The sequence below is a fragment of the Rhyacophila brunnea genome, unplaced genomic scaffold (genome assembly GCF_057557595.1).
Source record: "Rhyacophila brunnea isolate RB1 unplaced genomic scaffold, BYU_Rbru_1.0 scaffold_2, whole genome shotgun sequence".
Taxonomy (NCBI): domain Eukaryota; kingdom Metazoa; phylum Arthropoda; class Insecta; order Trichoptera; family Rhyacophilidae; genus Rhyacophila; species Rhyacophila brunnea.
Genome location: NW_028232859.1, coordinates 12,414,077 through 12,432,126, shown reverse-complemented (window position 1 = coordinate 12,432,126; position 18,050 = coordinate 12,414,077). Strand labels below are relative to the sequence as shown.

At 34.3% G+C, this 18,050-nt stretch overlaps 1 long non-coding RNA gene across 1 annotated transcript in view; it reads left to right on the top strand.

Annotated features, from left to right (window-relative positions):
- The window catches only part of LOC147071869 (uncharacterized), a 503,478-nt gene that overhangs the window by 137,616 nt on the left and 347,812 nt on the right, over positions 1-18,050 (top strand). The window contains exon 3 of the long non-coding RNA XR_015070642.1: positions 15,554-15,601. This is a non-coding gene — a long non-coding RNA (uncharacterized LOC147071869). The remainder of the gene's footprint in view (positions 1-15,553; positions 15,602-18,050) is intronic.

Sequence of the window (18,050 nt, the reverse complement as noted above, 5' to 3'; positions counted from 1 at the left end):
CTTACTTTCGTGATTTAATATTTAGACAAAACGCGTGTAACTTAAAATGTACTGATTGTTCGATACTGCATTGCTTATTTGCGCTTCCAATATATTTGAAAAAACCTCAGTATGAATGTCGCATTCGATTTTAATTCAAATAGTAGCAGCCACCGTATATTTTAAAAGACAAAAATACTGTTATTGATATCAAAAGAAAAGTATCAGTATCTGAAGAACGGTATCAATACTTGCAAGTATTGGTGTTAAATAATCCATTTTTGGTGTTCTTTTTATCTCATCCAGGAATTTCTGTACATCCAAATATTTTGTCCGGGGATTCTCAATTCTTCAATGGCGCAGTCAGCAGTTAAGCTAAATCTTATCTTGACTTTAAGATATGCGTATATTATACTCGTAATAATAATATAGTCTACCTTACATGTAGACCCTTCAGTATTCTATGGAAATAGCTGATTCAGTTCTGTAATGGTTTTTAATAACTCTTAATATTTTTCTATGTATAATAGATTATTTGGCCGAAACAGCTGTTGACATTCCATACTCGATACTATACAATAATTAAGGTGACGCATCAGTGAAACGCCAAATAATTTCCAACTGTAGGCGCGACGAAATTTTGGACTCGCTGCCATTCACTGAGAGAATCTCGAGCGAGAAGCACGTCACTTTGCTGCGTGATGGCGACGGGTCAATTAATTCTAAAATCGTGTAAAGATGACTAAAAACGTTACCCATTTACTTTAAAAAGAAAACATGTCAATGAATATGTTATTATTGTTACTAATAGAACATTCGTTAAAGTGCCCACCACCACCCGTCATATATGCACAACCGTGGATATGCACGGCCGCTTTCTATGACTCTTTAAACGTGTCTGAAAGAAGTGATTTTAAGTGCTCATTCCGTCCCGAGACGGAGCCGCACGGGACTGATGCTGCAACCATGCACCGTAGTGCTGAAAGAAGAAAGTTAAGAAAGAAAATGTTTGGTTTTGGACTGGCTCTGCTGTCCGCTGACGTTAAGCGCTTTGTGTACCCGCATACTGAGTGTCACGAATTGAAATGGATGAGTCTACAGAAGAGTCGGGACTATCCCGCTCCCCATACGACGCTGCAAATTTCTCAAATGCCGCAAAGTTGGCCTCGGTTGCTACCAGATCTCCATGACCAATTGGGCCCGTGTGAGGACGGACCCTGGCAAACAGCTCCGCTCGTTCGAATTCCATAAGCGGGCAATCCCAGAGGATGTGTTCAACATCTTGGTGGTCATGCCCGCAGGTACAACCCGGCCCATCTATTATCAAGCCAAACTCGTGGAGTCTGGCGGCGAAGTTGCCATGGCCGGTGAGGAACTGGCTAATCCAGTGCGAAGGTTGGAGTCTTCTAGTTTGGTGCCTGCAGAATACGTCTGGAAAAAAACGGTAAGTGTGCCGCCCCTTGGGGGAGGCGGTCCACCTCGCCTGCCATGCCGCAAATGCGGTCTTGTACACAATGTCACTTACAGTCTTCCTGTAAGGAACGTCCTCGGATCTCTGCGGTGGTGTCAGATGGACACCGGCGAGTATTGTGCTGATCCCCCTCAAGAGGAGGGTGATCGATCCTCTGACTTGGACGTGCAGATCGAGGGGTAGCACCCCCGCGAGTACGGCAAGCGCGTCAGTAGAAGTTGTGCGGTAGGCTTTGGTAAGCGAGATCAGCGCAAGTCGCTGCCCGCTTAATAGTGCGCGTCTCACGAGAGTTAAGGAGTTTACTCGAGAATGCCAAATGCTGGAGGCGTAACCGGCAATTCCCATGAAAATTGCGCCGTATGCAACCTTAAGGGCTCTAGGCTTAAGTCCCCAATTGCTGCCCGCCATTCGGGCCATTCTCTGATAGGCCGAATTGGCCTTAGAGACGGCCGTCTTGGCGTGGTGAACGAAAGACAGCTTGTCATCAAGAATTACTCCCAGATACGTAACCCTTTCGGAGAAACGCACTGAGGTCTGGCCAAAACGAACCGTGGGCGGCCGTCGAGTTATGTTGACCCGAGAACTACCCCTGAGGAGGACAGCTTCCGTTTTGCTCGGGGCAAAGGTCAGCTTGTTCAGCAACCCCCAATTAAGGATTCTGCCCAAGGCGTCCGTGGCTGCACGCTCAAGTGCCGGTCGGCTGGTCGCCTCAACAAGCAGGAGCAAGTCGTCGGCGTACGCAACGAGCGTGCAGCCCGGAGGCAGTGGCAGGGACAGAACGTCGTCAAACAGAATGTTCCACAGAAGGGGTCCCAGGACGGAGCCCTGAGGACACCCCATGGTGGTCCTCCTGTGAATCAGGCTGGGGCCGGAGTCGTAGGTTATCTCCCTATTGCTGAAGTAGCTTTGAACTAAGGCAAAGAGGTCCCCGGGGATCTGTTTCAGCCTAAGCTTTGCCAGAACCAAGGGCCACCACGCAGTATCAAACGCGCCCGCTATGTCGAGAAAAATCCCGGCAACGAGGTCCTTGCCAGAGCTCTCCACAGAATCGATCACAAAGCGAATCGCATCCTCGGTGGACTTTCCGGGTCTAAACCCAAATTGTCTTTGCGAGATTGGACAGTTTTCCGACAGGTGGGACTCAATCCTGCTGTTTATCAATCTTTCCAATATCTTCCCGAAGACGGGAAGGAGCGTAATCGGTCTATACGCTTTCGGGTCACAAGGAGGGCGACTGCCGGCTTTGGGGATCACCGTGAGATGACCCTTTTTCCAGCAGTCGGGGAATATGCCACTACTCATGCACTCTTTGTAGAGTTGCGTGATCTCGTGTGAGGCAAGAGACCACGCCCTTCTCGCTAGCGCGTTATCTATGCAGTCAAGCCCCGGGGCTTTGCCAATCGGGAGGCTGGCAAACAGGATCCCTAGCTCGGACATGGTAGTGGCTGCGGATCGCGGAGTGTTTAAGGGGAGCAGCGCATAGACGCGAAGCTGCTGAAATCGGTCGTTGTCAATGTCGAGCGACTCGTTGTCCTGCGGGATAAGAGCATCCAACAGGACTGTGGCGGACTCTTCAGAGCTATTGGTGAACGATCCGTCGGGGCGCCGTACCGCCGACATGACTTTTCCGGGCCGTAAGCCCAGCTTCATCACGCGGAAGGGGGGGCCCCACGGATCATTGCCACCCATTTCAGTGACGAACTCTCTCCAGTGCACCTTCTTAGCCTTACTGATTGCCTTTTTGAACTTGAGTCTAGTGGTCCTGTAGGTGACCGCAAGCGGATGGTCCGCGTGCAATAAACAGAACATAAAATGAACGTATGTTGGATTTATATGAAAAATAATATTTCGTTTGACAGGTGTCATTTGCACCCGCGACCCGCAGTCCGCGCATCGCCTAGCAACGATCTTTTTAGACCGTGCCTCAACTAATGCATGGCCTTAACAATATATTATAGACTCACAGAAACAGTAGATTTTTAAAAAAAAAAAATTTAATAAATTAGGTGCTAATACAACACCATATTACCAAAATATAATTATATTAGTAAATTGATAAAGCACTATGTTTACCACACGAATACTATAAATAAAGCCAATTATTCGACATTTAACCACGAGTTTCTTTTAAATGTCAAAGGGCACTTTCTCAGAGCACTTGCTTCTTATAGAAACCATTCCGTGTACTTTATATTACGAATATATGCATACATATATGTTACAGAAAAAACATTCACGCAATATATGAGACAGCGAAATATCGATGTGATACGGGTATAGAATATATTAACCCATTCACATTGAGTTGACAAAAACGGTTAGTGTAAAGAAGAAAATCTGCCACGTTAAATTCTCCATACAGTAAAAATATATGAATAATTTAAAAGAAAATATCTCAGGAAATTTGATTTATCGAAGTAACATAATATAGGCAGTTGAAAATTTTAATAGTTATATGATTTATGTAAATTTAAATATGATGAACCTATTTTCAAAAACCGATAAGTCTACTTATGGTCAAAATCAAACAAAAATACGGAGGTAGGTTAGTATTAGACATGTAGTTATTTATAACTTTCAAAATCGGCCGAACGACAACTGAACGACTAAAACATTTTTTTAAATTACACAATTGCATGTCAGAATGTTCAATTTAATTCTACTTATATTTATTACAATCACAGAGAACCTGCAGATTTTTTTCCCGTCAACATTAAGGTTTTTATGGCTTCTGTAGATATGCCGTCACCACCTGGTGACTTGTGAGTCTCTTTATCGCCTCTATCACTTTACTAAAAAAAAATCAGGGTCTTGTTGATCGATACGTACATCAACCTCCTTATCGTCCTCTTCTGTATCTCTGTATATAGCTTCACAATATTATATTTTTTCACCTTCCCATTACTTTATCCAACTCCATAAGCATTATGCCGTCCTCTTCTTATATAACCCAGTTAATTTTCTTAAAATCTCCTGTGATTTCCTTAACTTTTTGGAAGATCAGAAAGCATTTGATAGTGTAAGATGTAACTGTAAGAGGAAGTTACTTCTAGAAATAGGAGTTCCAGGACACCTTACCTATAATTTCTTGGACAGATCACAGGGTGAACCAGTCAATTGTCCAGAAACCCCAGATAAAAGAAGAGGCTCTGAAAAATTATGCCTGAGACGCATTTTTCAGCTTTTTGAACATATTATACGGTACGGACCAGATAATATGAATAGACTGATGGTTTTCGGTAGCTTCCAGGAAAGACAGATCAGAGAAGAGCATGGGTGCACTAGAGCGGTTAAGTGAATGAGCTTACTACGGGTAGCCTTCACTCTGTCTTGAGAGAAGCACGAGAGATGGAGAGTCTTAGTCGCTTAGGGAAAAGGGAAACGACCAAGAAGAATACTACAATAAATGTTTAATTTTGGTGGGTTTAAGTAGGTACTTAAGCTTAGTGTGAAAATACATCACTTACCAAAAATATTAAATTGTAGACTTATCGGTTTTTGAAAATAGCGTCCCATATCCCGGGCATGTTTAACAGTTATCTTACTGTTCTAATAAATTATATTCTATTTTTTGCAGGTATATTGACTGTGTTACCGTACTAGTTTCATAATAATTTTGTAATAAAGTATAATATTGTGTTTAAATAGAAATACTGGTTATGGCAACATATAGATATTATATAAATACTTCTCCGTTGTTGTGCTATTTGTTTAATATTAATTTTAGGAATACCTAGCTAAAATATAAATTATATTTCATAGACTATAGATACATCTAGACGCCACCCGTTGCATTGCTAAATGAAGCCGCGTGCCGTGCGTTTGGTTTGTGGGCGAGCAAACGCATCCATCTACAAATGTTTGAGACCATAGACCATATCGCTAGTGCTCGCCCAAAGTTCTCGCACTAGATGCTCAGAATTAAAATATAATTTTCTATTTTTTTATGTTATATAGTATTTTTAAGTGGTCAAATGCAACCATTAGCTAAAGATATCCATAATTTAAGTTATTTTAAAGAAACACTAGGTCACTGATAATAAAATATATAATAATATACAAATAAATTATCACGAACATGTACCAACTTACCTATTAAACGTAATACCATTTTCTTGGTTATCAGTACGGCTACCATATTTTAATACAACACACAAAACCATCTTTTCTACTTAATTAACAAAAAATATTTACCACTGACTTTATGTTTAACACAAGAAATAACAATATTTTAGCAACACGGTTATCGACGCTTAGTTATGCAATAAGCGAAGATTTGTCGGCTACACCGTAGCAAAACATCTCCCAGATCTGTAAACCTTTTATCTTACTCTAGCACGTGTCGCAGAGATTATAAGGGTATCGAATACTTTCTCACTCGCACTTATGCGTCGTTTTTGTTAAGGCCTTGGTATATTTCAATTGACAACCGAAATCTTGAATTTTCAGTAAAAAAATTCTTTAATTCAAGAAATCACAAGCTCTATTAATGATAATGTCAATGAACCCAGAAACCGATGATTTTAATTAAGGTATTATTATAATATATTAAAATATAATTTACTTGCCCTTCTTTTTTTTACTTGCCCTTTTACATTGCGTAAATATTAAACATAATTTTTTTAATTAATTAAATTTTATGTAAGTAATTGAATATTCTATGTAGGTATTCCAGATATTTTGTAGCGGGATACGCCCCCGTTTTAAATACATAATAATGCTAATATTGAATTTCTTCTCGAGCGGTTGTCCACAGTAGTTCGTCGGATTCCGTTCGCCAAATTCAGATTCCGTTGACCGCTAAACCGTTGGTAGCTAAGAGTATTTGATTGGAATTATCTTGAACTACATGATCGAATAAGTCAAGTCTATTTAAAACCATCTATTCTGTTTGTATGGAAAGCTATGCGTGACACATTTACACGCTAATCGTGAATCTGTCTACATTCAAATGTTGGAAACAATCCAATATTATCGCTGAGTTTCAAATTTGGATGGTTTGCAAAAACATGTCTGAGTATTTTAATCGAAAACGTTTTCTATTTTTTTTAGCATGATCGTGATTTTGTATGAACTTATTATTACCAATTGATTATCAATCAAAGAAATAGATTTGGTTGTTTATAATTCCGATAGTTGTGTTCGAACCTTAGAAATCTCGAAAAATTATTACATACAATAGGGTACGAGATTGATTTATGCGTCGGTCCCTTATTTATATATTTAGAATCCATGAGTTGTGATCATTTTTTTTTTTTAATTTATTTATTACAGTTTACAATGACAATTAATATAACGCGAGTATAGTATAATCTGGTGACAGAACACACCGTATCCATTTTCAGAGGTCAAGCAAGGCTAATGTACTGAAGTAGGGCTGAGCTGAACTAGCTGAACTGAGCTGAACTCATGAGAAAGGAAGATCAAGCAATCCTTTATGTAGCTGAATATGACGTGTCTCTGCCTCGTGTGTAATAAATGTTGCTGTGCTCTATGGTGGGGATCATCTGGGTGGTGCGGTGCTGTGTATAATGTCCAAGCGTGTGAGCGAGAAAGTATTTGGATCGGATCTCAGCGCGCCTTGGTATACTGGGTATACATAATAAAAAAGTGAGTAATATTCTCATGGTTGTATCGATAGGATAGTATGAAATTATATATAAAATCAAATTCAAAAAATTTTAATCGTTTGAAAATTGAAAATAACATATTTTACATACATGTGTTTGAATGGAACAATAATTATCTTCTCTAATAAGTTAATTATTTGGATGTACAATATTTTTACGATATAAAGAAATGGCGAAGACTCGCGTTTTGTGTAGGTATAATAATTAAATTTTGGTAAAAACTGGATATATAATAATATATTTGTGTGCTAACCCATTGATAATATGTTAACATCTCACCCGTCCGTCATTAGTATGTAGTTCACTGGGAAGGAAGACAGTAATAAATCAATTAGGCTTCAAAATCAATTAGAATTTAAAAATTCAACTGGAATTTGAGTACCTACCCATAATCAATAGTATAAATGCAATTTTATTAACAATTTTTTCACCAAATAGGAGTAGCTGCCATAACCGAATTGATATTTATTCCTCTATGATTTTGTGTTTTTGTTGTCTTTTTAATTTTACCTACTTAATTCATCTGAATGCGTAGCCACTGCAGAAAAATAGAATTGATTAAGTATTTGAAATTATTTATAAGGTTTTCTTGTATTGTTTTAAATATCGTGTAGCCAAAATTTTGTGTCAGCAGGAGCTTAGAGACATTCACGGTGCATTCATATTTTCCAGTATTTTTCAGATTAATAAAATTATATCCGTAAAAGGTAGAATTAGCATATAAAATGTTAAAAATTATTTTACACAAAGTGCTTAGGGCCCGCAAAGATTTTAAAACGGTTCTGTTTGTGAATGTTATCTTATGCTACTTATCTAAAATGCAGTTTCGTTAACGAAATTCGCCTAACGTAGCAACATAAAAAATATAAATATTATCGTGTTGGGAGTAGGGTTGCCAACTATTTCCTAAAGAGATTTCAGGTACAGTAATAATCAAAATAGCGATGTTATTTCTGAAATTTCTTGGAAAATAAAAAGAAACTTTCAGAATCAGACTCGAGACCGGTTTCATTGAAACCTACATCGTTATTTTTTCCAGTCCAAATGTACTTTCTTTCAAAAAGAATCTAGAATGAATTTTCCATATTCAAGGTCAAAAGCTTTATTTTTTGGCATTTATATGAAAAAATTCCCAAAAGAATCTGTATTAGTAGCTTATTTTTCATTTACTAAAGCTAATATTCTCCTACAATCTAGATTCCGAGCATTTGCTTGTTAGTAAGTTAGTACAACTACGTATCGTAAAAATATAGTGTGATACGCTTCAACGATACCCGGTATTTTATATTTTGACATTCTCCAGATTGACCGACTTTCTGGACCGGGAATTCTTTTTCGGGACAGTTGGCAACCCTAGTTGGAAGGTTCATGGCTACATGTTCATGATCGTTACTATACATACGTTCAATTATATACATCTACTATAAGAAGTTGATATAAATATTAATATATTGTGTAATTATAGATAAATGTTATTATTTCCTAAGAATGAATGAATTCTATGATTAAATTCTTAATTTGTACCAGGAAGAGAGTCACAGAAAAGTTGGCTTGTGCGACCATTCCAATAATTTGTTTATATCGACAGCTGTCATCAATCCACCACCAGAATGTCTTTCTAAGCTTCCGACAGATAATATTTAATATTGGAAAATTATATATTTTTCAAACATAATTTTAAAATATTTAACAATTAATTTTATGTTCTGGTAGCAAATGTTACTTTGATTAGTTATACGGGGAAATTTATTTTAGTGATAACTGCATGATTTTACAATTATTTTATCATTTTTATATATTGATATATATACTCGTAATATATACTATCGATTTAGGAGTATGGCTTTGTTATTAAGGACTTTGAATTATTGAATTAAGTTTTAATATATTAAATATTTTATACAGTTTGTCTTAATATGTATTAAACAAGTAGATAATGTTATTACCTAAAACGGTTGTATGCCACCTTTTGACCTTGTGTACAAAACATTCTTGAGACCAACGCTATCGTACAATGCTGCGAAAAGGACCCTGTCATACACTATCAGAAACTGATGGCGTTTGTGAGCAAGATATTCAGTTTTTTTTGACCAATTGAAAAATACGGTTAAATCATGAATTGTTTATTACTTTGAATGAACTCTTCTAGGTGGGACATTTAAACAATTAAACCAATTAAACACTTAACGGTGACAAGATCGGATAAACAATAATGCACTGGGACTTGGGGGACAACGAATCCAGTGGCTGAACAGAGTAGGCAGAGACATTTAGACTCTCGGCGTATTCAACTGGCGTTCCAGGACAAGGGCGAGGAAATTATGGAGAGCAATGCTCTATATTGGGCTGCAGCGCTATTTCAAATATTGTCACCCTTTTAATATTGCAAATTTTAACATAATATACCGAACAATAAAAATATTTTACTGCAGAAAATTATCTTGTTATTATTCATTATTTGATGTTGCTTCATATAAACTTTTACCCAGAGCTGCTTGATCCCTGTATTTGCTAGTATCTGTAATGTATACTTTGATATTATGATGAGTTACCAACCTATACACGGATATAATATTTTTCTGTAACAAGACATACTCATTCCGTTTTTAAAGTTAAACATTATAATATTATCGATGTAATTTAAAAACCACAACGCTACGTAACAAGTAAAATATCTACTCATATTTTTGTGTAACCTTGAATTATTTGTATTATGTTAAATTAAATACATATGTCCAGATGGATCAAAATCTGGCCAAACCATAATATTATTATGTTGTATCTTATATAAATAATTTTATGTTATTTTATTGTCTCTAATTGTGTCTACCATTATTACCATTGTCAGTCTAAATTCATTACTAGGAGTGCCTGAGATGAGACAAATGAAAAGACGTAGACATAGAACCAACTTGACTACAATGAAACCAATATATTTTGCAATAATATGTATAGTGGTTGTTATCTGTTATTAAAATATAAAAGAATATCTTATTGTAAATTTGTAAGTTGCGAGTTGGAAGAAAGTGTCTAGCAAATTCATAAATTATATTGTCGTAATAGATTGAACGAACCATTAATATTATCACACCTTGTAAGAAAAAAAATGACAAAATTTGGGAAAATATTCAAATATAAAATTTAATTCAAAAGAGAGCAAGTAGTGAATCTTTAACTATTGATTTTGGATACATATTGTTATTTTAACTAAACTTTTATTAAAATATAACATACCTACCCAATTAGTTGGCTAATTGATAGAGTATCATTTTTCAATATGGTTTTTTAATGTTATATATTTTTTTCAAGAATATACGCAAAAAAAACAACACCGAAATACGTCTACTAATCAATTGATTGTTATCTCAAAATTGGATTTCATTTGAAACTCAATATTTTTTAAATAATCATTTATCATGAATTCATAAATATATGTAATGTATCACTTTATTTTTTCCAGTAATGCTAGTGGAAAAATACGTGAGAGGCGAAATTTTTCGTTGTTGATAATTATTATACAAATTGAGTATACGTGTGTAAGGGTTTAAAGAGAACTCCTTATTTATACATTTTTTAGCGAATTACCTCTTGTAAAAGTTTTTACATTCATGCGCCAGTCACCTAGTGTATTAATAGTATAATATTACTATTATGTAGAATAATATTACAAGATAAAAAGAACTTTTTATATACTTACCGCGTTTTCAAATTTTCTGTTGAATCATATAAACTTGACAATTCTATGTATTAATAAAAACTTTTTTTTGTACTTGATAGAAATACAGAATAAATATTATAGAATACAGAATACTGAAAATGAATTCAATTCTGCTTAAAGATGGCCAAAGTATTAAAAGAATGCATTGTCGTCGTGTTCTGATATATTCTAAAAGTTTCAAATGTCTAGCTAGTCGGAAAGTTAGTTGAAAATCTTGGAAAAACAAAAAAAAATTGTACTGCACAAGAAAAAATCTGTACCGGACAAACAAGAATACGAGCTAACAAAAACATGGTAATAAATGGAAAATATAAAAAAAAAAACTACAGAATAAAAATTGTGGTTATTATGTAACGTAAATTATACAACAACGTGTCATTACCAAGTTTAATTTTAATTAACTTAAGTTTATCTATCTCCTGTCGTAACTTTTCCTATTAGTATCTAGGCAATATCGCCTACTGCAACTTTATGAAAGGAGTGAGTAACTAAATTAATCCATTCAATGCGTTGATTCTTGACGTGATAATGAATTACTGCAGGCAGATATTGCAAGATACTAATTGGTTCATCAGTCAGGCTATTTTATGCACATAGAAATGGGATGTTTAAATTAAACATAAGATTAATCATTTAACTTGTAATGTTAAGAATTTAGTTTCACAAATACTTGTTTGGGGTTGATGAGGGGAAAGTGATGTGGGTAGGGTAGGGATATCGTAGCGTAAAAATATGTAGAGTTTATTGTCTGGATATAGATACAATTGTAGAAGTAAAGATAACAGTATAGAGTAATCGCGGTGAGATATGCTCAGACCGAGCCGCGATTCGGTAGTGACGACTATTAATTGTTAAGGCTATACCTCAGTTGAGGCATGGTCTAAAAAGACCGTAACTATGCGACGCGCGGATTATATGTCGAGCGTCGCATAGTTACTAATGACGCGTGCCGAACGGAACATAATTTGTCATACAAATTCAACATGCGTCCATTTAGTGTTATGTTTATTGTTATATTAGTAATAATTATAATATATTCATTGACATGTTTTCTTTTTCGAGTACAGGCATAACGTTCTTTAGTCATCTTTCCAGGATATAAGAATATATTCTTAAGACGCCATCACAAAAAAAAATCGACGTGCTCTCATCTCGAATGCCGCTTGATGATTGGTGGGACGAATACGAAATTTTGTCCCACCTATTGTTTGAAAATTATTTTCCGTTTCACTTATGTATGCTCTTAAGACGGAGAGTGAGTGGCGGCGAAAAAGTGTCGAGTGACAAGTGACTAGTAAGTAGAGACAGTTTCCAGCATCGTTCTTTGCTATAATACAACTGAATATTCAATCCGTTATAAGAATCATTGTCTATCTAAGTAGCAATTTCATAAATCATAATAGGCATTATTTATCTAGGATATGACTGAGAAATCTGCTGACAACTGTCCACCGCAACTTTGTGTGTCATCACCGAAGTGTCTCACACCTGCAATGCTGACATAATATGATTGCTACACTTACAAATCATAATATAAACAAGTTATTATATAAAGAAAATATATTCACCGATTGAATCACTACGGACACTCACTACGGGATGTCGTGTAAAAGGGCAGAAGTGGATTTGGAAAAAAAGACGTGTACATGAAACGATGGAAGAATTCGTAGTTATAAGACGAGTCAGCTAAAACATAAAAAACTTCGGTTCCATGACAAAACAGAACAGTGACAAAACAGAACAGTGACAAAACAGATCATGACAAAACAGAACATGACAAAACAGAACAGTGACGAAACAGAACAACGATAGATATAACTAAGACATTTCAGGAAAAATATAAATTAAATATTGAAATTGTCTATTATATTGATAGATTTTTAACAGCACAGATTTTCAATACGTCATAATAAATCAAAATATATACCTAATTTCCGCATTCCTAATCGCTAGAAAGTCTCAAATAAACAGGACTTAACTCGGTGTTGCCGGCAAGCTTAGGATATCTCATCTTAATCAATATAATATGTTCGAAATGATTGGGTGACTAGGTACAACGAAATAATGACCTAACCTTCCCTAAATAGATTCCACAAAAAGAATGTTTCATTTTCCCCCTGGTTGTTCTGTTTTGCCCGGTTACCATTTATTTAACATTGTGGATATAGCAAATCAGATTCAGGATGTTCATAACATGAGATTCAAATTAAAAAAAAAGCTCATTCTAATCAAACAAGTTGTATAAAAATGTATACTTGTCTAATTTAAATCAAATATTCTCATATAAAATAAAATTAATTTAAAAAACAAAATACACAGTAAATCACTGTAAATGTCTATGCTTTAGGAAACGCATTGGCTAATCTTGGTAATGTTACCTGATAAATCTGACACAAGGAATCGGTTCTGACCCAGAATATGTAATGACTGCGATAATATTGATATGTTCATATAAGTTCTAATTCTTTAGGACGCCAGAATTGGAAACCATGCCTCACGATAACAAGCAAACATATTGTATCAAGGGCAGAAGTGACTAACGAAAGTCATGAGAGTGAAAAGCGGGCATGTTTTGTTCAAAAATATTTTTTTGACAAATTATCGAAAGGAAAATAATTATAATATTAGGTAGGTATGTCTTAAAATAAAGACATCGAAAAAAAATCTTTTGGACGTGGTCTAAAATAAGCTTGAAGTAAACTTTTTAAGGATTCCAGATAATAGACCCATATTTAAGTATAATAAGTATAAAGTTATGTAGGTATGTTCAGTTTGTACTGAAATTCAGTTATTTAATTAAAATTAAATTCAATTAGTACTTATAATATATTTATTATGCAAAACGTCTATTTCTGTCTACGTGTTTATTTCACATTACCTAATAATAGCACAATCAACAAATCAATTTAATTACGTGTAAATTGATAATGGACCAACAATTATTATTATTATCGCAAATCAACGTTATTAATTATTATTGTTTACAGTGAGATATCTATATTTTAAATATAATTCATATATGATATTTAGATTACGCCAAATACAAAGCCGGCTATTTTTGTCCAATACGAAACTAAACGAAACGTTTTTCTTTTATGACGGTCTTCAACTATTGCTCGTATCAATCAGATGTGACCTGCTTCGTAATTCACGTTTACAAGTCTAGAAAACGTATGTGAACTGTAAGTTTCATGGATTTTAAAGACATTTAATTAGTTTTTATTCAATAGAAAATCCCATAAGAATGTAGCATTTTAAAATTTAATTTATTCACTTTTATTTAGAAATAGAAGTTGTAATCTAAAAAACGATTGAACATCGAGAAATTAATTTTCAAAAATTTTGAGAACTCTCATTTCTCGAAAAATTATCAATGAGGTTCCCTAGAAATCAAGAACATACTAATCTCGGCTTAGTTTTGGCATAAGAAAAGCAAAAAAGAAACCCTATGACTTTTATTCTGAATGGAATGAATTAATTTGTCGTTGATTTTTTTTGCCAAGTCTAAATAAAACAAAGACTACTAATTATACTTAAATGGAATTTTACTGAAAAGCTTTAAAAATCGCCATATCGTAAAATACCAACTTCGAATTCTCGAGAAAACAAATATTCTTGATTAAGAAAATTCTAGATTGTGGAGAAATTACAAAAAAACACACATCTTTTGCTTGCAGTACTAGTTTTTTTATACAGCTGTCGACTTGTCTATTTCTTGCAAAATACTATTTACAATATCTAAGTAGACGAGGATATTCATTTTAATGGCCTTAAAAATATACCTGTTAAGTATTCAGTGTATATTTTTTCTTATGAACCTTTTTCAGATGTCTGTATTATTTTTCTCAACAAAAGATGGTCATAGTATATTGAATAGATTGGTCTGTCTCAAAGTTGGTCTTTGAGATTATGACCCAAACTCTACTTAAGCACATCACTGTGTACTTAAGAACTACTTAACATATTATTAAAACGAGAAAGGTCAGCTTGATAAAGTTTCTGTCCAATGAAAACAAGACATTTAATATGTTTTGCTGTCGTAGAAATCTATACTTGTTTAAAAGAAAGTATTGTTGTGACTTTGTCATTTTGGTTTGTTACAACTCAAAAACTTATTGATAAATTTCCGAAGTTAAAAGATGAAACTTTTCATAAATAACACTTAATTCATCACGCATATAAAATTGTTAAATAGCAGTGGTAGAGTGGTGAGTTGAGTCGCGCACCTACATACAATCAAAGTAAACCATTAGACTCGCTTGAGTTTTCAATCGATTGTGATACCAACGTATGTCTTTAAAGGACCTGGGTGGATATTTATAGAAATGGAACGTGGTTGGCTTGTCCTATTTTATTGATTTGAAAAAAATAATCGAGTACGTCTATTTCTTAATTTTGTATACATGTATGTCAACATTTTATTTCAGTATTTTATGCGGACAATGCCGCGGGTTGTCGCTGGTGATACATAAAAACGTATTCAAGCTGATTCTAATTATGATTTCATGTAGGTTTCAATAATTTTGGCGCCATAATATATTTAAATGTCTCTTACTGAATCTTTTATTGAATATTAATCTTGTTGAATGGATAAATTCACAGTGCCAAGTTTCTCCGCATTTTCACATCCGTTCAACTTTCAGCAAAGAAACTGAAACCGTTTTTAATTGGTTCGTGAAATACGAGTGTTTACAATAATTTGTCACCATATTTTTTTTGTGAAAAGATCCTTATAGTCGGTGTTTTTTGTTCTAGGTGCATTTAACTGAGTCAACAAGATGTTTTTCTTCGCGGGATAAAATTGTAAGTAGGCTTTCACTGTTATAAACCAAGCTCACTGAAAGGCGTACGCCATCTATTCAAAACATTTTCTTTTTCATATCAATACATATAGCATTCATAATATTTTCTGTGTAAAACATGATAAAGGCAGGACTAAGCCGCTGCTTTGCCGTTTGGTTTTTGCATTGAGTATAGACAATACAATGCACATCTGGAAAAACCAAACCCACTTAGTATCCAGGTCAACGCAACGCGAACGTGGTAACTTGCAGCGCCGTGTGTCTTACTACTAAGTTGTGTGTTGAATCCAATAATTATTGTTGGTCATTTTATAGGAGAGAAAGAGTTATATTCGTTTCGACACATATTTTATAAAAAATAGTTCTAATTTTGACACCGAATAACTTTTACATTAAAAACAGTATTGAAGATCGGATCCGTATTGTCATTGATTTGAAAGTGTCCCCGAAAAGGGGTCCATATAATACATCATGTCAAAAAGTTATTTTATTGATTAAAACGGGTCTATTTGCATAGCATTGCTCACGTTATGAGTTTTATTATTTTATCTGCCACAGTTTTTGAGATATTAGCAATACTAAAATGCTTAACATATAAGAGGGGTCCATATGATTTATTTTATTATCCAAAATAAAAAAATTAAAATTTTGTCAATGATAAAGAGTGCTTTCATTAACATAATTATATCACAGATATAGATACTCCAAAAGTCCACATGATCGAATAAAATGTTTTTTTCCTCTCCTGAAAAATTTTGTTTTTGCATATAGACCCCTTTTCGGGGGACTCCTTCATTTAATAATCACATATTATAATAATAGTGAATAAATTTAATGGGGTTGTTAATAATATTGAAAAAAATCTATTAAACATAATATGGCTACCACTTTTGTAATTCAAAGACTGAATTCGGATTAACATGATAAGAATGTATTTTTTATCTCATAAGGAATACATACTCGTATTTTGGAAACATAAAACCGTAATTTCTCAAGATATTCATTAAAAAATATTAGGAACTATTTTAAAACTCAAATATTGTGGAGATCCTGGTGGAATCAAGATTTCAGATTGAGAAGCTTGATTCCAAATCACAAAATATAGTAGTTAATATAGACAGAATTTGATACAACCTCGGACGCATAGTTGTTAGTGTTTTTTCCCGTTATTATAGTTTTATAAATATCGATTAATTGGTAAAGCACATAGACTGGAATCCGCTGGATACAGGTTTGAGGATCATTTTTCAAAAGTATACTCGCTTACCGGCCGAATGCTGTAGTCTTTAGAAGACTTTTTATACTTCTTAGGCATTTCCAAGTTATGTTTTTCCATGCTTATAGTCGCGGTATAAATGAGAACCTGTACCCCCTAATCGGAAGCAACAGTTGTTTGTTCTTCTAAGAATTATAACTAATTAGTAAGTTATTGTTTATGTTAATTAGGCAATAACTCTGTTCAGCCAAATTGCTTTAAATATTGAAATATTCCACCTACGTCAGGATAAATATAATAGGTGGACGTTATTTTATAAATTGTTAAAATGTTATCTACTTATCACATTCAGGGTTCTTTTCCGTCCTACTCCTCTACTTTATATTTTTATTATTATTTACTCTTTATACTGTTTTTCTAATAGGTAGGTACCTACTGCTTCCTTCGCTTTGTTATTTCATTTAAAGATATACCTCAGCTGAGACATGGTCTAAAAATATCGTGACTAGGCGATGCGCGGATTGTGCAAATGACGCGAGCCAAACGAAATATAATTTGTCATAAAAATTCAACATATGCCCTTTTAATGTTATGTTTATTATTATATTCGTAATAATAATAGTATATTCATTGACATATTTTCTTTTTCAAGTACGTGCGGAACATTTTTTAGTCATCTTTACACGATTTAAGAATATATTCCTCCGACGCCATCACAAAACAAATTGACGTGCTCACAGGTCGACTATCGCTCTTCGACTGGCAACGCGGCCGAAATTACGTCCCACATACTGTGGAAAATTATTTTCCGTTTCACTTATGTACGCTCTTAATGCTTTGAACGTCTTAAATTTGTTATTATAAAGTTCACTAAATGGTATTACATAATTATTAGTGAATGTACGATATTGAAAATGAATAAATTTAATGATGACATGGAAAAGTAGGCAGAAAAATATATTTTACTCTGTATGTTAGTAGGTATCTTCCATCCAATAATCCTGAAGCGTCTGGTTACCCACTCGATTTCATGAATTTATATAAAATATTTGGTTATTTAAACATTCTCAAAGTGAATCTATTAATTTGTTATTAAATAAGACAAGAGTTGCGACTTTAAGTTAATTAATTCCGAGTAAAAAACAAGCCAAATTTAGAACGCGTGCCACGCTCGAAATAAGCTGCGTGGCTAAAATTTTAGTGAAAAGAGAAACAAGACGAGAAAATCTTTTGA